Below are 24,316 nucleotides of genomic sequence, written 5' to 3'. Positions count from 1 at the left end.
AGAGGTGACGCTAGGGCCTGGTCTCCCACACGTGGTTCTCTAATTCAATGTTTAGCCACAGGATCTAGTCCCACCCTTTCTACTTCCTTCATACGGTTCACTGCATGTTCCCTATTTTACCCACTCTTTTCAAGCCCTGCTATGTATACCAAATCCCATTTATGTGAGACTGACCTTCATTTACCCTCCTGTTCTATTGCCCAAGCATTGGCTTGGCCCCTCTTTACACAAACATTAGCTCCTTCCTTCACTACACCCAATCCAATTCCTAAAAACTAAAGGCAGATCTAAGTCTACTTGAGTATTAGATAAGTCTGAGAAATCAGGGGATAGCTGCGTGACCTCATGGGTTAGAAGAAATGAGGGGATAGCTGTTCCCTCTTTGTCAGCATCTTCCTCTGCACAGGAGGTACCTTCCAGTTTTAAACCATGTGTATGATTCTATGATTCTTCATTTCTTTTTTTATAATTTGTGTTGTTCAGTTGTTTTAGTCATATCTGACTCTTTGTGACCCTCTTTGGGATTTTCTTGGCAAAGATCCTGGAGTTTTTTGTCATTTCCTTCTCCAGCTCTTTTTACAGATGAGGAAACTGAGGCAATGAGGATTAAGCAACTTGCCCAAGGTAACACAACTAATAACTTTCTGAGGTTGGAACTCAGGTCTTCCTGATTCCAGGCCCAGCACTCTATCCACTGTGCCACCTAGATCATCAAAACCTAGATGAGCTATTTTGCTTTGTTTTCTCCACTTACTGCGTAATTTTACTTTGATATTTGAAAAGATCTGTAATTTCTTCTGAGTGTTTTTTGCTCCCTCAAAACTCCTCAAGTATTACAATGGCCCACCATTCATCTCCCAGTAGCCACTCTACTGATAAAAATTCTCTGGACCAACCTAAGCTGATAGACAGTCTATCACTGGGTCTGCACAAGCAACGTTTCAGGCTTGTTAGGATCCACCAAAGCCCACATATGCATTCTACTAGCATAACCTTCAAGAATCCAGGCTTATTTCCACATCATTCTATCCTCCATGATGCCCTGGGGTCATTGTCTTTTCAACACTGAATGGTGACCCAGGTCTCTCTCACGGACAGATTTTGTCCTAGAGTTGATTTGAGCATGAGTTTCGTGCCACTTGGCCAAGCACATTGTGGCATTGCTTGCCTTGGGCATAAAAATGGATAATTAGTTCCTGAGCAAGATAATGACTTGTTAAACATGTAATAAGAAATAGCTAGACCATTGTGAAGAAATATTCTCACCATGTGATAAATCAGGCAATAATCAGGTGAGAGTGATAGTGTCTGGACTTGTGTCCCAGGTGAGGGAACTCCTTTCTCCAAGTCAATCGGTGACTTCTCCGAAATTTATAGTCTTATAGAGTTGCCTGGAGGCTGAAAGTTTAAGAGAGCTGCCTAGGGTCACAAAGCCAGAGTCAGAGGTGGACATTTTGACCTCTCTTATCTGTCCCCGCTTCTTTTTAATTAGGTGAGAGTCCAGAAGGAATTCTTTCTGAATAGGTGAGACCTTGATAGGAGCCATCTCACTTTAGTTCCTTTTTTTTTATTTTGAAAAAGAACTCCAGAGATCTGAATTCTAGTTCTACAGCTGAGAAGAAGTCCCTTGACTCAATGATTCTATAAATCAATGAATATTCTCACTCCTTGGGAGGATCTGAGCCCAGAGGGAATGAAGATGGGAGTAGGCAATAATAGGTAGTTTCTCCCATCATATCTTTCCAACAGACACCTTTTTGGGTGGTAGGATTAGGCAGAATTACTTTTATTGCAAACTAAAATGCAACTTACTATTGTATCTTCCCTTAAACAAGCCCATTGCTCCTCTACTGCCACCTGTAGGCTAATATATGCACCTAGTGTGTGGCTATACCTTCGCACACATCATTGTCCACTCATTTTTTCAGTCATGTCAAAGATAACAGGAATGGTTCACCATTTCCTTCTCCAACTCACTTTAGAGATGAGGAAACTGAGACAAAGAGTGTTAAGTGACTTTCCCAGGGTCACACAGCTAGTAAGTGTCTAAAACTGGATTTGAACTCATGAAGAGGAGTCTTCCTGACTCTAAGAGTTCCAGTGTTCTTTCTACCCACTGTACGACCTAGCTGCCTCTTCACACACACGTGTATATATGTGTATGTATATATACATATATGTATCCATATACATACATACATACATACATACATACATACATATATATATGTATATAGTCAAAAACATAATCTGTTCTGACTGGGTAGCTAAAGACTGTATCCTGTGGTCCAAATTCTCAGGCACCCTGCATACTCATAATAGCCAGGTCAGCCTTCGGGCATGTTGGCCATGGAAAACAAAGTACCACAGCTGAGATTCTCAATCAGCTTCTTATTAAAAATCTGATGTGCCCACAGCTTCATTTCTTTTAAGATCCACTGAATCATAATATAATTATACTAGCTTAGATTTCTATAACGAATTACTGCCTTAAGGCATTTTATATATATTCCTTCATTTGATTCCCATAACAACCTTGTGAAGTTGGTAGTGTCACAGTTCTGGGAATTTTATATTCAGGGATACTGAGGTTTATGGAGGTCAATATCACAAGCTAACAAATGGCTTAGCCAAGACTCAAATTCAGATCTTATCACCCTTAAGTACATTTTTCTTTCTACTGCATTCCTCCTCCCTCCCTTCCCACTGCCCAAGTTCTTCCTTGGGGTTACTACGAAGTTTGAAGTTCCGAAGTTCTTGTAAAAGTGAAATCCATCATGATAAAGGAGTGGTGCCAGTGTGACTCACTGAAAGTTGGTAGGGGGCACTTCTCCCTCCTTTCTAGTTAATAAATGTGGTGTTTGTTTAGTGGTGGAAGCCATGACTTTTGCATTCCTGGTTGGATGAAAAGGCAGCTTACCTCCCAAGAACCCTACCTAGGGATCGTGTTCTTTTTTGTCCTTCATTATTAAAAAGGACCACTGATATTGAGGATGGAAGCAAAAGCACAGGTAGAGGGGTTAGGTTTGGTAAGAAACTAAAAAGTAGGAGAGGATGGATGATGTCATCTTTAGATCAACCTAAGAGCTCTTTATGGAGAAGAATTTAAAGGTCCATGGGAATGATGGAAAGGAGATATTTGAGATAATTAAGTTTACAATACCATTTATGAGAAAGGTCAGAGAAAGAAGAAAGAAAATCAGGTTAAAAACATCAGCCTGGAGAAGAATGTAGAGGGGTGGAATGGGATAGCGTAGGAATATGGAAAATGAGTTTGTTCTAGTTAACACTGAACAGCCTTGGAAACACAGAGTGAGGGCCTCACCTGGAATTGATGCCTACTTTGGTAGAGGGGAGCCATTAAGGCACCCTCAAAGGGGCATACTGTGGTCAAAATAATGGACTAAGGAGACAACTCTGGTAGCAAAGACCACTTAGGGAAAGGGGTGAGAAGGAAGTTGACAGAATCACAGAAATCCATGTAATACAACTGTTGTAATTGGATAAATTATAATAGTCCTAGTGGAAGATGATCAAAGCATGAGTAGTCTACTAGTTCATAAGTTTCTCCTAAACTAAACATTCCTCATTAGACTGTAAACTCCATGAAGAGAAAATCAGTGGCTTCTCTAAAACTTGTTACTTCTCCAGATGCCTAAGGTAGCGCTCTGAACACAAAAGGTATTTAATGATGGTTTGTGGAATTGCATTCTCATTGCCAGTTTCTCTCCACTCTCCAATCCACATTCCCCATAGCTTTTGCCATATATGATATATATGTATATATATATATATATATATATATATGTATATATATATATATATATATATATATATATACACACACACACACACGGGTATGTGTACTTCTGTATGTACATTTAAATTTGATTTTACCGATATAAATTTGATTGTAGCTATATATCTATACACACACACATACACATATCCTTTGTGTAGCATTTACAGCCTGTCACAATCTGGCTCCAACCTATCTTTCCAGATTAATTCCCATTACTCTCCCTCACATACTCTACATTCCTGCCAAAATAGCCTATACCTAACACTCCTCCCATTGCTAGTTCCCATTGGCAGTTCCCATTGCTAGTAATTGCTAGTAATATTCTCCCTCCTTACTTCTGCCTCTTGAAATCTTTAACTTTCTTCAAAGCTTAGCTCAACAGCCTTCCTCTATAACAGGCATTTCCATATTGCCCTAGTTATTAGGGCAATTTCTTTGTATTTACTTATCTGTATACATATTGTTTATCCTGAAAAGAATGTAAACTCTTTGACTTAATTTTTACCTGTGCATCCCCAGCACCTAGCATCATGGCTGACCCATAATAGGTGCTTTAAATTCCTGTTTAATTGAAATTCCGAGAGAGGAGATGAGGGCTTATACCACAGGTTTTGGTGAATAGGAGGAGAGGTCATTTACTAAAGGGAGAGGGAGGGATTTAGGGTGTGTATGGTTGAAAGTTTGAGGAGAAAGGAGATTTGGAATAGCTTCTGTGGGAATTGTATTAGTTGTTCAATCCTATCTGACTCTTTGTGATCTCATGGACCACAGTATGACAGACTCTTCTATCCTCTACCACCCCTCCAAGTCCTTTCAAATTCATGTTTGTGACTTCTATCTCATCCTTTTTCTTTCACGTTTAATATTTCCTAATTTTCAGGGTCTTTTCCAATGAGTCCCTTCTTCTCACTATGCAGTCAGTATTTAAGCTTCATCTTCAGCATTTGACCTTCTAGTGAATAGTCTGAATTAATTTCTTTAAATATTGACTGATTCAACCTCTTTGCTATCCAAAGGACTCTCAAAAGTCTTCTCCAGCACCACAATTTGAAAGCATGGATTCTGTGAACCTCAACTTTCCTTAGAGTCCGACTCTCACAGGTATATGCTGCTATTAAGAACCATAGTTTTAACTAAACAGACTTTTGTCAGCAAGGTGATGTCTCTGCTTTTTAGTGTGCTGTCCTGATTTGCTATAACTTTTCTTCCAAGGAGTAAGCATCTTTTAACTTCAAAATGAATGCAAACACCATTGGCAGTGATCTTTAAGCCCAAGAATATAAAAATCTGACACTGCTTCCATTTCTTGGACTGTGATAGAGTCAACCAAAGATGGATAGAAAGATCCTGGATTTGTCATTTACTTCCTGTGTGATGTTGAGAAAGTTTCTTAACCTCTTTGAGACTGCACAATAAGGAGTTGAATTGGGTCCCTTTCAGCACTAAGTCTTTGATTCTGTATGATGGCTAGGATGTCCATGTCCTTAGCTTATTCCTTCAAGTGAGACATGGGGGAAGGAGTTCTGGATGAAGGTTCTAATGTGACTAGATAGGCCTCACATTGGGGGATTAGACTTCATGATTTCCAAGGTCTCTTCCAACTCTAATGATCTAATGAAAAGGATCTTTTCCCCTTCAGCAAGAACAGAGAACACCAGATGTCATTCTGTTCACTTATTGTAAACAATTTCCCATTGGGTGGAGGAAACAGAGATGTTATTAATATTTTCAGTCCCTTATATCTCATGAATCTACTTGAATGATGGGCATCATTTTTTAATCCCTTTTCATGACAATGGTTTTCCATTGAAATTCCCCTGAGCTAACAATATGTAATCAGTTTTCTCTAACAAATGACCTCCTTTAACTTCATTAGTTCAGAATTAATTTGCTAGCATGTAACCAAGATGATTAACACTTCTGATTAGTGAGATGCCATGGAAGGAGTCTCCTTCTTCATGGTCAAGAGAAGCATTAATTAAAAACTAAGATGTTTGCTAATTTTCCTTACAATTTAATCCAATGAAAGTGGTAAGGGTTGTATTTTTTTTTTTTAATTCAGCAGGAGATGGGATTAATGAGTCATGTTGCCCAAAAATTTGTCATCAACACATTTTATACGCTACCTTTCTTCCAAACTGAGAACTGAGATCTTTGAAGGAGATGTCTTTGTGGGGACCAACAGTGGAAGGGTAGATACTTTCAGCTACTAGATAAAGTTCTGTCCTGGGCTGGTGCGCATCGGGACTTGAAAGAGGAAGTGAGCGGAGGAATATGCTCAAATAAGCTCACTTGATTGGAAAGGATTGTAAAATATTAATAATCCACAGAATCATAACTGGGATGGGGCAACCAGAATTCTGCCCCAGAAGGACAGGGTCGAGGACACCAAATTTAGAAGATGCTGATACCTTTGCAGTGTCTTTGCAGTATATGGAGTCATGCTTTTTATATAGTTAGCACCTAGTTATCAAGAGTAATGACTTAAGGTAGAAAACTATCCCATGTTGGTCTCCTTTCCTGTCTAGCCTTGCCAAATCTCTTCTACAAGGTGGCCTCCCCAGCATTAACTTTGTACCAGTGTCCCAGGGCTTCAGTTTCTACACATCTTACTCTTCTCCCCCCTCCCCAGTTGGGTGCAAGCTTTAGACAACTTGTGATACTTTCCCCAAGTGAAAAATTTCCTAGTGACAGCTCTGAGAGTAGATATGTTATTTGAACCATAGAATCCTTTTTAAAAAATTTTATTTAAAGTATTGAGTTCCAAATTCTATCCCTCCTTCCTCTCCCCTCCTCTTGGGATAGTAAGCAATCAGATGTAGGTTATACATATGTAATTATGTAAAACATTTCCAAACTAGTCATTTTGTATAAGAAGACTCAAATAAAAGGAAAAAATGAAAGAAAGTAAAGAATAGCATGCTTCAATCTATATTCAAACAATATCGGTTCTTTCTTTGAAGGCAGAGAGTATGCTTCATCCATACTCCCTTGAAATTGTCTTGGAACATTGCATTGCTGAGAATTCAAGCCATTCCCAGTTCTTACTTGAACAATATTGCTGTTACTGTATACAATGTTCTCCTAGTTCTGTTCACTTCACTATGCATCAGTTCATGTAAGTCTTTCCAGGTTTTTCTGAAATCATCCCGCTTGTCATTTCTTTTAGCACAATAATATTCCATTATAATCATATACCACCACAGCTTGTTTATTCATTCCCCAATTGATGGACATCTCTTCAGCTTCCAGTTCTTAGCCACCACAAAAAGAGCTGCTATAAATAGTTTTGTACAAATAGGTCCTTTCTCCTCCTTTTTGGATGTCTTTGGGATATAGACCTAGCAGCTGAACCACAGAATTCTAAGATTTTGGAATGGGAAGGGATCTGAGTATCAGTGTGACTGGTGCTAAATTACCAGTGGTGTCTGCTTGGGAATATCTACTTGAAACAACATAGGGTGTTCATTCATTCATTTATTAACTTAGACCTTAACTTAAAAAAGCCATGGTCTCCCACTGCATCCGGGGCCATCTCCAATTGTCCTGATCTATATCTTGCCATTGGACCCAGATGTCTCCAGAGGAGAAAATGAGGCTGCTGACTTTGCACAGTCCTCCCTCACTTAAATTTGATTCACCTACAAGTCATGGTGTCACCTCCCTGATGTCATGGTCCTCTTTGAGAGCAAAGGACAAACAGCACCAACCTATTCATTAAGTGCCTTCTGTATGCAACATATCGCACTAAATACTGGGGAAAATACAACATAAATGAGACATATTTCCTGCTTTCAAGTAATTTATACTTTCATAGGAATGCTGGGACAAACACAGATAAATATAATATGTTAGTGTATAATAAATAAGAGTAATAAAAATTGCTATGAGATATGATGAGGGAGTAATCAGTTCCAACTAAAGGATCAGAAGACTTAGGAAGAAGTTGGTATTTGAGTAAGACCTTGAAGAATGGGAATAATAGTTTATATGTTGAAGGCATTTTATGATTTACAAAGCCTTTTCCTTAAAATATTTTTGCTTATGAAGTACACAGTAGTATCATTTCCATTTTACAGATGAGAAAACTGAGGCAAACAAAGGTTAAATGGTTGCTCACAGCTAATAAGTGACAGAGTCTGGGTTCAAAGCCAGATTTCCTGATTTTAAGTCCAAAGTCAATAGGCAGAGATTAGGATAATAGGACTTTAAGATCATAGGCTTAGAGTTAGAATTCAGGTAGTCAAGTAGCATTTATTAACTACCTACTATGTGCCAGTCACGGTGCTAAACACTAGGGGAGGGGGGGCAATTAGGTGGCACAGTGGAGAGTGCTGGGTCTGAGTTCAAATCCAGCCTCAGACAATGACTAATTGTGTGACTCCAGGCAACTCATTTAACTAAACTCTGCTCAGTTTTCTCATCTGTAAAATGGGGATCATAATAGTACCTACCTCCCAGAGTTGTAGGAAGGAATAAATGAGTACTTAAGTATTTAATACAGTGCCTGGCACACAGTAAGTGCTATATAAATGTTGATAGCTACAAAGAAGGACAAAAAACAATCCCTCCTCTCAATATGTAAATTACTAGGTACAAACAAGACATATATAGAATAAATTGGGTATAATCTCTGAGGGAAGGCACCAAGATCATGGGAAATTAGGAAGGCTTCTTATAGAAGATAGGGCTTTAGTTGAGACTTGAAAGAAGGCAGGGGTGAGAGGAGGTGGATGATAAGTGTTCCAAGCTTGGGGACAGCCAGTGAAAACACTTGACCTGGATGAAGAAATCTAGTGAAAGAGACATAGAAGGGGCAGTCAGGCAGGAAGGAGGAAAACCAGGAGAGATTAATGCCATGAAAACCTAGGAAAAGAGGATAATTGACAGTGCCAAAGGTAGCAGAGGGCTTATGAAGGATGAGGATCGAGAAAACACCCTTAGATTTGGCAATTAAGAGATAATTACAGGCATATAATATTATGTATAAAAAAATGTACCTATCTTAATTAAAAAATACCTTATTGATAAAAAACAATGCTAACCACCATCTGAGCCTTCAACAAGTTGTAATCTTTTTGCTGCGGGAGGGTCTTGTGTTGATGTTGATGGCTGTTGACTAATCAGGGTGGTGGTTGCTGAAGGTTGGGGTGACTGTGGCAATTTCTTAAAATAAGACAACAAAGAAATTTGTGGTATAGATCCACTCTTCCTTTCATTCCAACACTTAAAGGCCATCACAGGGTTATTAACTGATCTAGCTTCAATATTGTTATGTCTCAGGGAATAGGGAGGCCTGAAGAGATGGGGAACAGCCAGTAAGGAGAGCCATCAGAATATGTATAACATTTATTGATTAAATTCACCATCTTATATGGGCATGGTTCATGACACCCCAAAACAATTATAATAGTAATATCAAAGATCACTGATCACCATAATAGGTATGATAATAATAACAAAAAAGTTTAAGATATTACAAGAAATACCAAAATGTGACACAGAGAAACAATGTGAGCACATGCTCTTAGAAAAATGGCACTGATAGACTTGCTCGAAATAGGGTTGTCACAAATCTTCCATTTGTAAAAAGAAACACAGTATCTGTGAAGTTCAGTAAAGTGCAAACAAAGATACCTGTAGTAACTTCAGAGAGAGCCGTTTAGATCAACTAGTCCAACAACCCCCTCCCTGCCATGTTGTAGAAGACAAAATGAGTCCAGAAATAAGTGAACCTCAGTTACACACAGCTGCATGTATATTTGCATGGTAGCAAACCATGCTCCTCATGTCTCTCCTGTGTCCCTATCAAGAACAATTATCCCCTTTTCTGTCTGATTCCTGGGTTCTATAGAGTCATCAATAAGCAGAGATATCTTCCACAGCTTAAACTCAGTATATTCAATCCTATCCTTTGTGAATAATGTCACCTTGAACTTCAGGGTTACAGCCTTGACTTTTCATTATCTCTCAGGTTCATTGTCATTCATCTGTTGTCAGTATTTAGAAAGCTTTCACTGTTGTAGGGGAAAAGCACTGAACTGGGACTTTGGATTCTAGATCCAACTGCAACACTGATTTGTTGTTTGATCATCAGTGAAGTCGTGTCACTTCTCAAGCTCTCAGTTCCCTAATCTGTAAAACAACAGCTGGACTAGTTGATATCTAAGGTCCCTTCCCACTCTCACATTCACCTAATCTGCATATTATGAATGAGATCATGGGAGTTTCCTTGCTAAGGATTTATTGGTAGGCTGTAGGGAGATTATTAAGTCTTTTCCTGCTTCAAGATTCTACTGGGTAGAATCTACATAGCAAGTATTCATTGAGAACCTAATGTATGGCTGGGACCATGTTGGTACTATAGATGGATGTGCAAATAAATGAGAAGACATGTCCTTGCTTGAGAAGTTAAAAATCCTAGTGCATGTGAAAACATTTTATCCTAGAAACAGGGTGGTGCAGTGATTTGTGGCTAAATCTAGTGGTTTTATTTTCCTTCATTCATACATGAATTTAGCACCTGATATAAGCAGGGGTCCTGGAGTATGCATGGTATATACATTTAATGCATGTGAGTACATTATGTTTGAGGTAAGTAAGATTATTGCTTCCCCACTAACACTAACAAGCTTTTTCAGGAAGTAAAACAGTACATATGATTGCAGGAAGCCTCGTCGTCACTGGCCCAGTGTCACTCTGACTGTTTTGAGACACTGAGAGCAAAGTGGAGAACTGAGTTGATCATCCAGATAATTCAACCAAAGTACACCTTTACCTCTGATGCCCGATGCACTTCAGGCTCTAAGCTGATAGAACCAAACTCCCCAGTAACAAATAATTCTATGCCTCACTTGGTATTTGTAGAGCAACCTGAGCAAGATTGTCTCTGGCCCAGGAAGAAGCAAGCACAGCCTCAGATTTCCATCTCATTAGGCTGAGGTGGAATAATATGCACTTCACATCTCTCCTGTTTCCCAGTCCCCAGACCAGCTTTCCCATTAGTGCCACTGTTTCTACCTCTCTGGCCCTGTGATTGGCTGGAGGACGTTGCAGCAGTTCTGGCCCCGAAGGAGGAGGGAGAGATACCTATGGCCTGGCAAATACAGCCTCCTGTATTCATTGCAAAGTTTATTTTTTTAAAAATGGGATTTCAGCAATCAATTTAGATCTCCTGAAGGAGAAGAGATTGCAAGCACTAAAATCATTCATTACCTTGTAAATCTGGCAGGGGCTAGGGAGTGGGAGGTTAGACGGGAAAGTAACATTGAACTGTAGCTACTGCCATAACCAAGAAACAGAACTGTCATATTTCCCAGCTGTCTGATAAGAGGCATTACAGCTGGCTGTACCCGCTCTCCACAGGGATGGGAAGAAAATAACTGTGTATCCCATACAATGTCATGGCTTGGCAGAGATGGAAGGGACTTAGAAACTATCAAGTTTGACAGAGGAGGAAACTGAGGCCCACTCCTTTGCCAGCAAGTTTCAGGCGCATCTGGTAGCAGAGGCTGAAAAACCCGGCTGTTTTCGTTTCATTCCTTTGTTTCTTCCCAATCTGCATAAAGCCCGGAGACAGGGGTAACATGCCTTTTCTTCCCTTCTCCTTTGCTACTTCTCACGGCAACAATGTTGCCCCTAAGCCTCCAATCTAATGTGAGTTCATTTGAAATGTCCTTTCCCATTTAAGCATTATCTTGGAAAGCCGGCATGGGCTGTAATCGAATGCGCACACTCAGTGGTGAGCTGGGCGGCTGGCCACAGGGCAGGTCTGTAGCACCGGCGCTCTCTCCTGCCAAAGCCTGGGGAGGCAGAAACCCATCGATCTTACGGATCGGCTTCCAGGACGATTTCACCGCTGGCTCCCACGGGAGAGGGAGAGAAGCCAGTGAGGGTGTTTGGAAGGGCGAACATCCGCGGGGCCTTCAGCAAGCTGTCTGGAGACAGCTCCGATCTTCCATCTCGGGGCTGCTTAGCTAGTCAGAGCAGCTGCTGGGCTGGGGCTCAGGGTCCGGCTTTGATGAAGGCTAGGAGACAAATGATTTGTTGGGTCTGCAGGCCACCGGTTGCAAAGACTCCTTTAAGACAATTTATTATTATTTTTGGAACCAGATTGTAAAAGAGAGTGCATTATTTCTGTTTCCCTCCCTCTTCCCCCAAACTGGTACCTTGTCAGCTATAAGAGAACCATGGTCCTCCAGTTACTGACAACCAATAGGAAGGATTGCTTGTATCATCTCTGCAAGGGACTGGGGAGTACAGCTAATAATATCTGTATGATACTTTAAAGTAGGGCTTCTTAACTTTGGGTCATAGACCTTTGGCAGTTTGGTGAAGTCTATGCGCCCCTTTTCAGAATGTTTTTAAATGCATAAAATACATAGGATTAAAAAGGAAACCAATTATAATGTTTTTTTTAAGAAGAGTTCATTATCCCAAGTTAAGAACCCCCACTTTAAAGTATACAAAGCTCTTTATATGTATTATCTAATTTTAGTGCTTATAACAACACTGTGAGGAGGGTAATACTGTTATACACATTTTCCAAATAAGGCAACTGAGGCAGACAGAAGCTAAAAAATGACTAAGCATCCAGGGTCACACAGCTAGTTAAGTGTTTGAGAAAGAATTCAAATTGAGGTTTTCCTGACTCCAAGTCCAGCACCCCCACATACCATCTAGCTGCCTCATAAGAAGAGCCCATTAGAAAAAGTTCCATACCCTTTATTCTCTTCTAATTGTGTATGTGGGGAACTCCTCAAAAGGACCAGAGGTTCCCCTCTTAGCTAATCAAATAATGTGTTCTCTCTGTATCAGGGCTGCTCAAGCTCACCTATCCTTCCAACATCCTGTGACAGTTTCTAGAGGATAGGGATGTTGAGGCAGGGTTGGCCCAAGGCTATGGCAATCCAGGAAATTTGGATCCCAATGGTTTCATGAACTGAAAATGTCAGAAATGAGATCCCTTAAAAGTACACATTTCACTTTGCTAGGCGTACTCACACCTCTACACAGGTCGACCTATGGGCATAATCTATGTGCGACCATGGCTGTCTCCATGTTGAAGGACTTATTTCAGTCCTTTTTGTCACCAGACTATTCCTTGCCCCAGGGGCATAATCTAGAGCTGGAAATACCACCTTCAACCTCCCTTAGGAGGTTCTGAAGGACACCTAAACAACAGGTTAGGGACCCCTTCTGGTCTGTCCTCTGTTGTTCTAGTATGTGAGGCAGTGTAGTTTATAGGCTCCTAGAATACTAGCTCTAGGATGAGAAGGGAATTAGATGTCATCTAGTTTGGCCTCCTAATTTGAGAATTGAGGTAACCGAGACCAGTAAAGGTTAAGTGACTTGTCTAAGGTCATACCTGTAGTAAGTGGTGAAGCCCAGGTCAAGACTAAGTCTTTTGATTCACCTGGCCTTCCTATAAAATAAAGTCAAATTGCAGTCTATCAGTTTCTCAGTACTCGGCTCAGTGTGGTGGGAGATATTAAGATTAATAATACATAATCTCTATTTTCACAGAGTTCCTTATCCAGGCACAGAGCATTTGGGTTACCCGATACTCAGGTTTCTTTGCTGAATCATCATCATCCGTACTATAATCCCAGAATTGGGAGAGGTACAACAAAGCTCTATCTTGGATTCCTGTCTCTTTATATTTATTTTTTATTTGGTGACTTCATCAGCAACCATGAATTTAATTACCATCTCTGCGCAGATGACTACCAATTCTAAATATCTCATTCCCTAATCTCTCCTAAGCTCCAATCATGTATCATTAACTTTCTATTGGATGTATCAAACTAAATGTCCAATACGCATATCTAACTCAATATGTCTGAAACAATTCTTATTACCTTTTCCATTTTCATTTCCTTCTGGACTTCAAAACAATGCCCCTCTACCATTAGTTCATCCTGCAATTCCCCTCCCTCTCGGCCCTCCTGGAACAGCCTACCACCCCCATTAACCACTCACCATGGAGTACCTTTCCGTCTTGCCTCTTCTTCCATTGGTGAATTCATCCTGTGAATTCATCATTCAGCCTCCATTTTGTGACAGGGCTCAGACCTACTTGGGCTGGCCCTTCAGTTTCCAAATGGCCCTGCAACTGACCTTCCCTGACCTTCCAAATCATGGCCCCATGCTTAATGCATTCACTCCTTCCTTAACTCCTGGTTTTCAGCTTCCTTATGTGTGTCTTCTCTTATTTCAGCTCTTCAATGGTTGTTGCCTATATTTCTATCCCTTAGCACTTAACACAGTGGCACATAGTAAATACTTAATAAGTAAATGCTTTCTTTTTAAAAAAAAAATTATTTCTTTTTAGTTTTTAGCACTCACTTCCATAAGATTTTGAATTCCAAATTTTTTCCCCATCTCTCCCCTCTCCTCACTCCAAGGCGAGATGTAATTTTATATAGACTGTACATATATATTCACATTTAACCTATTTTCACATTAGTCATATTGTAAAGAAGAATTAGAACCAATGACAGAAACCACAAGAAAGAAGAAACAAACAATAAAAGAGAGCAAATAATATGCTTCAATCTGCATTCAGACTCCACAGTTCTTTTTTCTGTATGTGGATGAGCATTTTCCACCATGAGTCCTTTGGAGTTGTCTTGTATCCTTGCGTTGCTAAGAAGAGATAAGTCTATCAAAGTTAGTCACTGCACATTGTGGCTGTTACTGTGTACAATGTTTTCTTGGTTCTGCTCACTTCACTCAGCATCAGTTCATTCAAGTCTTTCCAGATTTTTCTGAAGTTTGCCTGCTCATCATTTTTTATAGCACAATAGTATTCCATTACATTCATATATCACAACTTGTTCAGCCATTCCCCAACTGATGAGCATCCCCTCAATATCCAATTGTTTGCCACCACAAGAAAAGCTGCATAAATATTTTTGTACATGCAGGTCCTTTTCCCATTTATATGATCTCTTTGGAATACAGACCTAGAAGTGATATTGCTGGGTCAAAGGGTATGCACATTTTTATGGCCCTTTGGGCATAGTTCCAAACTGGTTTCCAGAATGATTGGATCAGTTCACAACTTTACCAACAATGCATTAGTGTCCCAATTTCCCCACATTTTCTCTAGCATTTATCATTTTTGTGACTACTTTCTTGTTTCTTTTCTCCCCAAACCTACCCCTTTTTTTGAACTTCCCTATTTCTGTTGGGGACACCTACCTTCAACGAGTCACTCAGGTTTGTAACTTTGATATTATCCTTGACTCATCACTTTCTTCCACAAAACTTGTGCAAACAGTTACTAAATCTTGTTATTTCAACCTCTATAACATCTCTTCCACTTTTTCTGTACTTACCCAACTACCATCTTAGTTCACTTCTGACTATTGGAATAGCTTTCTTGTCTCCCTACATCATCTTTCCCCTCCCCATCTATCCTCCACATCTATCAAAGTGATTTTCCTAAAGCACAGGTCTGAACTTGTCATTTCTCTATTCAATAAATTCCACTGATTCCCTTTTGGATTTAGTGTCTAATATATCATTCCTACTGCATCCTTTTTAAGTGTCTATTTTTGAATAAGTTTTATGATCTATATAATTATTAGTGCAGTAGTACATAATAATTTATAAATATATAAATATACATTGGAGGTTCAGTGTGTCTTAAAAGATTGTTGAGAGTATCCAATCAAAAGTTTGGAGACTATTGCTTTCAAGGACCAGGTGAAGGAATGCTTTTGAAGGTGAAATGTGGGAATGTTAGTTACAGAGGAGAAATGCCTTCCCTCTTGTCACTATCCTGAGGCAAAACCTCATTCATCCGGTACTAGTTACAACTCTAGGAGAGAGGACCATATATATAATTAGGTTATCCTAGTGCAAGTTGTTACTTACAGCCACTACAATGAGGTTGGTGTCACTGCTTGGACCACCTGAGCAAGGCATGATATACCTCCTGGTATATCTTTTCCTCCCCTGATGTCTCATAGCTCCCTTCATTATTGAACAACCACAAGTCTTGAGCCAGCACATCAGTACTGTGAAGTGGATGCCTAAGTTAGCCATTTGTTTTGACATCAATCTGTTCTAGAGGACAACTTAACATTTAATCCCACCCCCACATCTACATCTCACTTGAAGTTCAGAATGGCTGCATTAATGATCTTCTAGGCTTCAATCAGAAGGGCATGGTGACTCATTCTCTTTGAAAGAGATGGGGACAATGTAAGGAGGTAAAAAACATACATGCCAAACCAAACTTCAGAACAATGCTGAGATACTTTCTCAGTAAAGGAAACCATATACTCCAGAGACTGCAATTAGTAGCATCATAGGTTTTGCCTCTGGAAGGGACTTTAAGGATTATTAAATCCAACCACTTCTTTTTACAGAGTAGGACTAAGATCCAGATAAGTCAGATTACTTGGCCAAGAATTCTCAAGTACTATATCGCAAATCCAGGATCCAAATCTAGGTCTTCTGATTCTAAAGCCATAGCTCTTTCTAGTCTGCCATGATGTCTTCAGATGATTTGAAAGATTGAAAGAGAATTGGGAGACTAGGGTCTAGTCTATCTGTAAAATTAATTAACTCAGAGCTTAGACAAAGTCACTTCCATTCTGGGTCTCAGTTTCCCCATCTGTAAAATGGTAGAATTAGTTTTGATGATCAAGGCTTCACTAGATTGCCTGCCCAAGAGGTCCATGGCACAAAAAAAGGTTAAGAGCCCTAGCTGGAAATCTTTGGAAGATACTTGGGTACTGGTGCAGCAACCGATGTGTTTATCTGTAACCCCCCATTTTGACCATGGGATCTACCCCACCTCTTTACCAACCACACACATCCTAGGTGCTACTTTTGACATTGCTTCTTAAATGCAAGTAATCTTTGGTAAGCTATTGAAGCCTCCTTACACCCATATGTTTCGCGATTGTCTTTTGGGTTACCACCAATTTTAGTTCTTTAGAGATTGTAGTATTCTATGACTTACAACCATATAGCATCACCAAAAAAAGTATTAGGGCCCAACATAGAGGATTTTGGTTTGGGGGAGCAGGTTGAAATGTTGAAAAGGGCTGTATGATTTTCCTAAAGTCATCCAGCTTTAATTGTCACATGTTAAATGCATAAAATAGAATATATAAGATTACAAAGGAAATCAATTATATTGAAAAAAGCTACCAAATATTTTAAAATTTCATGGACCCACAAGTGAAGAATGTCTACTTTAGAGGAATGCCTCCAGTGTGTGAAAGGCCCTTCCTCTGACCCCAATGGAGAATTTCTGGGAAAACAAGAGTCCCATGGGATGAGAAGGTATGTATGTGTGTGGATCAGCTGTGACCTACTCAGAAGTGTCAAACTATTGTGTCCACAGGTTGCATGTAGCCACACATGGTTAGCATTGCTCCAGAGTGTAGCCAAAATAAGATTCAAATGTTTTTGGAAAATATTTAACAAAATACACAGAAATACAATATACCATAAATAATGTTAACCTGTAGTTTTCTAAGTCAATATGGGCCCACAGGGATCTGTTTCTCTGAATTTCCTTCCACTGACTGCATCATTAAAGGGAGTACCCACATCGATGAAATCACAGATCACAGTGAAGTATTGATTTGGGAAATGAAACTGTGATGGACAGAGGATGATCAAAGGGGTGCCTGCTTGAAGTTCCCCAGTACAGCAGGAAGAGGAAGAGCAGCTAGTGGACTAAGAGTGAGAGTTAGAATCTGTGTGCTGTAAGGGAGCCCGGGATTCAAGGCAGGATGTTGCAGCAGTATGAAAGGTCAGGTTACTGATGACTCAAGTCATACAGTAGACTCTTAGAATGGACAGAATAAGAACTAATGATCCGTATGGCACTAAAGTTTGTATAGATCTTTACATACATCATCTTATTGGAGCCTTATAACAATTTTGTAAAGTAGGCACTACAGGTATTACTACACCTATTTTATAGATGAGGAAATTCAGAGAGGGTAAATTGGTTGCACAGGTACCAAATGTTGAAGGGAGGAAGTGAGGTCTAGTAGAAAGAGCAGTGCCTCTGGCGTCAGAGGACCCACCTCTGATGCTTCCTTAGATGTGATGTGACCTTAGACCTTAGATGATGTGACCTTTGACAAATCATTTAACTTCCCTGGGTCTCAGTTTCCTCATCTGTAAAGTGAGGCACTTGGACTAGAGGGCCTTTGAGGTGTCATCTGGCTCTAGATTCATAATCCCAAATTAAGGTGGGATTTGAACCCGGATATTTTTGACTCCCAATTCCCAAACTCAATCCATTGTAATACTTGAATGAACCAGTATAGCCTCCTCTTTAAGCCTCATCTATAAGATGAAGAAACTGAAACCAAGTTGCAGGGGATGTTGTTGGGGTTTGGGGTGGGAAGGGAGACCAAAATTACACAGATTGTGAGTGGCGTCATTGGGTGGAGAATGGGTCTTCTGAGTTCTTTCTGTCCAGTCATCTTTCCACTCCATCAAGCCTTGCAGTTTTATTGTTTTCGACAGCAGGTAGTATAACCAACTGGCAGAGGCTGCTTCTGCCAGAATGAAATATATAAGTCAGTGGCATTCTTGGGAATAGGGAGATCAAAGCATGAAAAGGGAAAGGAAGTCACTGAAGCTGAGAGACAAATCCATGGGGGGAATTCCAGGTCAGTAGTTCAGAAACAAATAGAGAAGAGGCCAGAGGGAAGGCTCTGAGATACCCAAGTGGAAGCAGTGAGAGGCGATTGACATTGGCGATCTCTGCAGGCACAAATGCATTTTAACCACCTGTCTCTTTGATGCTCCCTTTTTTGATCTTTATAGGGGTTTCATTGGGCCAAGTGCTGGTGGGAACAAAGCTAACCCAAGTCAGCATGGTGAAGTTACTGTCACTTCCCCTGCCTCGCTTGAGGGACTCCCTGTTCTTTCCATGCCCCTGATTCTCTAGAGCCCCTGAGTCAGAGAGATTGAGATCTAGGTTCAGATACTACCTCAAGCACTAGTTTGACTGTACAAATCCTCTCTGAGCCTCAGTTTCTTTGTCTATAAAATGGGCATAAACCATAGCCCCTGACTCACTGTGTTGTCATAAAATTCAGAAGTAAATAAAGTGCTTTGCAGACCTTAAAGTGATGTGTGAGCAGAGAGTAGTGGATAAACAGCCGGCCTTGGACCTTGGAACACCTGGGTTCAAGTCTGGTCTCTGACTCATACTACTGTGAGATGCTGGATAAGTCATTTAACCTTTGAGTGCTCTGGTTAACACTTTTAGAGAAGGTGCTAACTTGCATTGGTAGAGGGAGTTTTCTAATCTGGAAGTCCCCTGTACATCTCTATTATTAATCTCCACCCCCTTCCCCTCCAGCCCTGTCCATTAGAACTTCCCAATACACTTTGTCACCATACCACCCCTAATCTTTGAGGGCGTGGGTGCAAGTAGACAGTGCTAGAGGACAGTGGGTGCAAGTATATTAAATCAGAAAATCTTGTCTCTGATAAAGCATTAACTAAGGTGCTGGGATGCACTAAGGAGAATCATAATTCTGGAGTTTGTACGCTTGGGCTCAAGTCACAGTCCTTACACTAATCTAGCCATTAAACTTTGAGCTAATTACCCCTCTTGGAGTCTCAGACCCTTCCTTGGTAAAATAAAGCAGCTGAAAGGAAATCACTCTAACTCTAACACACTGATTTAGGTCTAGGGTGCGGTAAACTAACCTCATTCTTCCTCTGGTCTATCCTCCATTTGGGCTGGAAGACGGGGCCCTTAGGCAGTATGTCTGCCAAATCTAAACCCACCTCCCATAAAACCAATATCCCAAGGGCACAGAGAACCATTTCCATATCTAAGCAGTTAGCTAGACAAGCTCTGGCTGTGATAGGTCAGCAGTGATATCAGATTAAAGAGAAAGGATCTTGTCCAGGCTAAAAATACCCAGGCAGTTGCCAAGGACTGCTTTTCTGTGCAGTTTCCCCCACCTCTCCCTCCCTTCTTTGAGGCCATGCAGGGAAACAAACTGTAATGGTAGAAACTAAAGAGAAAGCTGAGCCCCAAGAATTGTGTTCTTCCCTCTCTTCTGTCCCCACCCCAGCACTCATGAGTGACAGGAGGAAAGTGAACTACTCATTTGCTTAAAGCAAAAGGAATCCCACCTCCAAGCTTTTGAATCCCTTCTTAGATGAAAAAACCAGTAAGAGCAATGTCTTCCTCCACTGAATTTTAGTGTTTCTCCAACCTAACATACACAACTGGATGGGAAAAGTGGGAATAGCTGCTGGCACTCAGGCCAGAGAATTTTAAAACTAGAGAGCAGCTCAGAGATAATCTAGTCTGGCCCTCTCATTTTACAGATGAGGAAACTAAGGCTCAGGGAGGCAACAAATTACTTTCCCAGGTTACCCAAATAGTCTGAAGCAGAACTGAAATGAGAACTCAAATATCGTGACCCTTCCTCCCAATATACATTCTGTTACGCCACTGATGCTTCCCTACAGAAACAACTCACATTTCTTGAATACTTTAAATTTTACAAAGTACTGTCCCCACAAGGACATGCAAGTATCATTATCATCATCAACCCTAGGGATGGCAGAAAATGAGACTGAGGCTCAGAATGTTTAAGGGACTCTCTTGTAGCTAGTAACTGAACTAAGAGGCAAACCCAGGTGTCCTGACTCCAAATCTAGCCTTCCCATCATGTCTTCATGTTGCCTTTGTTATTGGTTAAAGGAGGAGAGAAATTCCTCATCTTCCCTCTTGCTTTTCCTCCTTCCCTTTTTTATTCTCCCTGACCTTCTTCTCCCAACAGAAACACACATGTAGATTGTCATTTAACTGGCTAGGGTGGTAGGATTGTAAGTATCTAGGGGGAAGCATAACCAGATAGAATTTTGTCTGGAAAAGATCTTGGGTTTTTAGAGAACTGATATCTCAACACGAATTGACTCATGAGTCAATGGGGGCCAGTCTAAGATTGTATTGAGGGATGTAAGAGTCCAGGAATAGGGAGATGACAGTGTACTCAGCCCTGAGCAGAACATTAAATTAGATCATTGTATTCCATTCTGGCCATGGAATTTTATGAAGGACATTGATAAGCAGTACAGCATCCACAGGAGGGAGACTAGGGTAGGAAAGGGTCTTAAGATTATTCCATATGAGGCTAGGTTAAAAGATATATAGGGCTGTTTCACCTGAAGAGTTGAGGGGGAGGGGGTTACATAGTCTTCAAGTAGGTGAATGGCTAGCACATGGAAGATGGATAAGAATTCTTCTTTTAGAAACCAGAACTAGGGGCAGGGAATTAGCAGTTTCAGAGAGGCAGGTATAGGTTTGATATAAAGAAAGTACCCATGGCTATCCCAGAGTGGAACGGGTTGCCTCAACAGTAGATTGTAGATCTTGATTGTAGATCTTCTAGTCAAGGCTGGAGGGTCACTTGTCAGAGAGCATTTGTTCAAGCATAGGTTGGAATAGAGATGACTTCCATCTCTGAAATCCTGAGACTCTGTGATTCTCCACCAATAGCGAATAAAGGTTTTTGTTTGTGTGTATTCCTGTGTTGGCTACTGGTGAGGGAGATAAGAAAAACACTAGAAATGGTCTCTAACCTCAAGGAGGTTAAAGTCTCATTTGGAGGACAATGTGTATCTAAGAAACATTTAGAAAATGATACAAGATAGGAGAAATTGTGTAACTTTGGGAAGATCCTTTCCTTTTTGGGGTGTCAGTTTCATGATCTGTAAAATTAGAGGTTGGATTTTGGTAATCACTAAGAACTCTTTTAACCAATGTTATTTTTTTGTTTTTGTTTTTGTGGGGGGAGGAGAGTACTTAGCACAGTGCCTGGCACATAGCAGGTCCTTAATATAGATTTTATATGGGTAAGGAACTTACCATGTGGAAATTCCTCCTCCGCATGCAGATAAGGTATGCATTGGCAACCTGACTCAGGGTTCAATTTCCTCGAGCAACTATCTGAGAAGTTCATTGTTTTGTCCATGGTCATGTGGTCTGTGTCAGAAGTAGGTCTTGAACCCAGGACTAGAATCTAGGGCTCATTCTGATGTACCACAGATATAGGGGAAAAAGCTATTATACCATTATATAGGTTCCCAAATGGGAGACCCAGGTACCCATCTCACACTGGCTTGAAGCTAATGCTGGATGTCACTCCATGGGCAAGAGCTACTGAGCTCAGATCGGCTCTTTGTTGACCAAAGGCATCCAATCCCTTAATTAAAAAAAGCAAAATCAGTTGGGAAATTAGGTAGACATTTCTGAGAATAAAGCAGAGGGTTCCCTGCCTTGGTGGTCCTACAATATATAGACTGACAATGTGGTGACACATTTGTGGTAACACTGTGACTTGCTCAAGTCTTCCTAATCAAATGGCGTATATTCCCTCCAAATGCTACCTAATTATCCTTTCCTGTCTAATGCTAGGAAAGGTACAGCGGCCAGAAGCTAAAAATCAGCAATTTCATTAATAGGTGTTCAGAGCTCTGGATTGCCTTTCTCACAGTATCAAGAGGGAGCTTTATAAAGGGAGAGCGATAGAGTAGACCAAGTCTGGGTTCAGAGTCAGACTTGGAATCTAACCCCTGTTCTATCACTAATTTGCTATGTGATCTTGGGCAAGTCATTTCCCTGTCTTTGGGCCTCAGTGTTGTCATCTGTATAATGAAGGGGTCAGATGAGATCATCAAAAGGTTCATTCTGAGGCTGAGGTCCTTTCTGGTTACAGAGGATGGAGTAGATTTTTGGACTTTCAAAGCTAAAAGACCTTTTTTCTCCACTTCCTTCCGCTTTCCCCCAACTCCAAGGTACTGTTGACCAACTTTGGCTGATGTTTATGCTGACAGCAGGTTTGGTTTTTTTTTTTTAATGCCCACAGCAGGGTTTTTTTCCTGCCAGTACATCAGCATATTGCAGATAAAACCTAATGAGCTGAGTTTAACACACACACACACACACACACACACACACACACACACAGCCATGTGGCTTTCTTACAGAGATGCCCATCTGTCAGCTGAGGGAGGTAGCTCTCTGTTGCAGCTGGACTCATCTCCTCTTTTATCAAATCAAAATAAAGCCACGTACCCCAGAGTCAGGTATGGTAAACAGGCCAGCAAATTGCCTTCACCATCTAGCTCCTGACCAGCCTCCCTCCTCTGAGCACCCCTGCCAGATGGAAGCTAACAGACTCAGGGAAGTGTTTGGCACAGTTCAGAGGAGGGGGAAGCTGGCCAAAACAAAGGACCTGCCACCTGAACAACTGCAGAGGGGGACAAGAAGCAGCCCGGAGGGGCTGACTTCCCAACCGGGAATCAGAGAAGAAAATGGGTTTTGTTTCCAGCAAAGGTACCTCTTTGGTGCAGGTCTCATGGGCAGAAAAGGGATCATGTAGCAAAGAAGGCTTTTTGTGGGCACACTCTCCCCTGTCTTGGCTTCCTATTGTCTTTAGGCTAAAACTGAAACTCAGCATGGCATACAGTCTACAGTGATTTTGTTCTATTCTGGCTTTCTAGCCTCATCTCTTACTACTACCAGACAACCCTGCTCTGGAAAGAGTGGTTTCTATTCCCTACAGTGTCTAATACAATAAAATGTCTCAAAACTTATTTGTTGGTTGGTTGAATGAATGACTCCATCTGAGGCAGCTAGGTGGCACAGTGTACAGAGTTTTGGACTTGGATTTAGGAAGACTGGAGTTTGAATCTTGCCTCAGACATTTAATACCTGGGTGACCTTGAGCAAATCACTTATCCTCTTTGTGTCTCAGTTTCCCCATCTGTAAAATGGGAATAATAGTATTAGCACATACTTCACAAGGTTGTTTTGAACACCAGTGGGTTAACACAGGTAAGTGCTTTGTCAATCTTAAAGTTCCTTATACATGCTAACTATTACTATGCTTGCCATTATTATTAATCAAAGAAAAAGGCACCAAATACGAGGAATTTGGACTCAGAATCAATCCGCAGATTAGCTGATTAAAAAACCTACAACCCCTCGTGAGTTCATCCTACCATACCCTCCTTTGCTTCCCTCCTTTTTCCCTTCATTTTCTTTTCTTCTTTACTTCCTGTCTCCTATATTATTTTCCTCCCCAGCTTCCTGTTCCCTTCTCCCCAAATTTATTCTGCACTCCCTCCCCACCTTCCCAACTTTTAGCCAAATAGCCAATAGAGAACACAGTTATTTCTTAATCCACCCCATAGGCTGTATGTAGCAAATATTAACAGCAACAAAAATAATAGTTAGCATTTGTATATGTTGGTAAAGTGCTTTACAAATATTATCTCATGTTATCTTCATAACAATCCCAGGAGGCAGAGAGGATTCGAGGAAGGTGGTGTAATAAGGTAATAAATTACCCGACTCTCTCAAATTCCCCTACAAATAATTTAAAATAGTGCCTCAAAGTGAACTTTAGAGTGGCAGAAATAATTAAATGTTGGGGTAAAGCAATTATCTAGCATAAGGTAACTTGGGAGGACCTTAGGGAAAGATTTGACTTC

The 24,316-nt window shown here is 40.7% G+C and overlaps 1 long non-coding RNA gene across 1 annotated transcript in view; it reads right to left on the bottom strand.

Annotated features, from left to right (window-relative positions):
- Positions 1-10,141: 10,141 nt before the first annotated feature.
- LOC140513935 (uncharacterized) overlaps positions 10,142-24,316 on the bottom strand; it is a 75,135-nt gene continuing 60,960 nt past the window's right edge. The window contains exon 3 of the long non-coding RNA XR_011970418.1: positions 10,142-11,880. This is a non-coding gene — a long non-coding RNA (uncharacterized lncRNA). The remainder of the gene's footprint in view (positions 11,881-24,316) is intronic.

Source organism: Notamacropus eugenii, chromosome 1 (genome assembly GCF_028372415.1).
Source record: "Notamacropus eugenii isolate mMacEug1 chromosome 1, mMacEug1.pri_v2, whole genome shotgun sequence".
Lineage (NCBI taxonomy): Eukaryota > Metazoa > Chordata > Mammalia > Diprotodontia > Macropodidae > Notamacropus > Notamacropus eugenii.
Note: the sequence above shows the minus strand (reverse complement) of the source record. Positions and strands in the feature narration are given on the sequence as shown.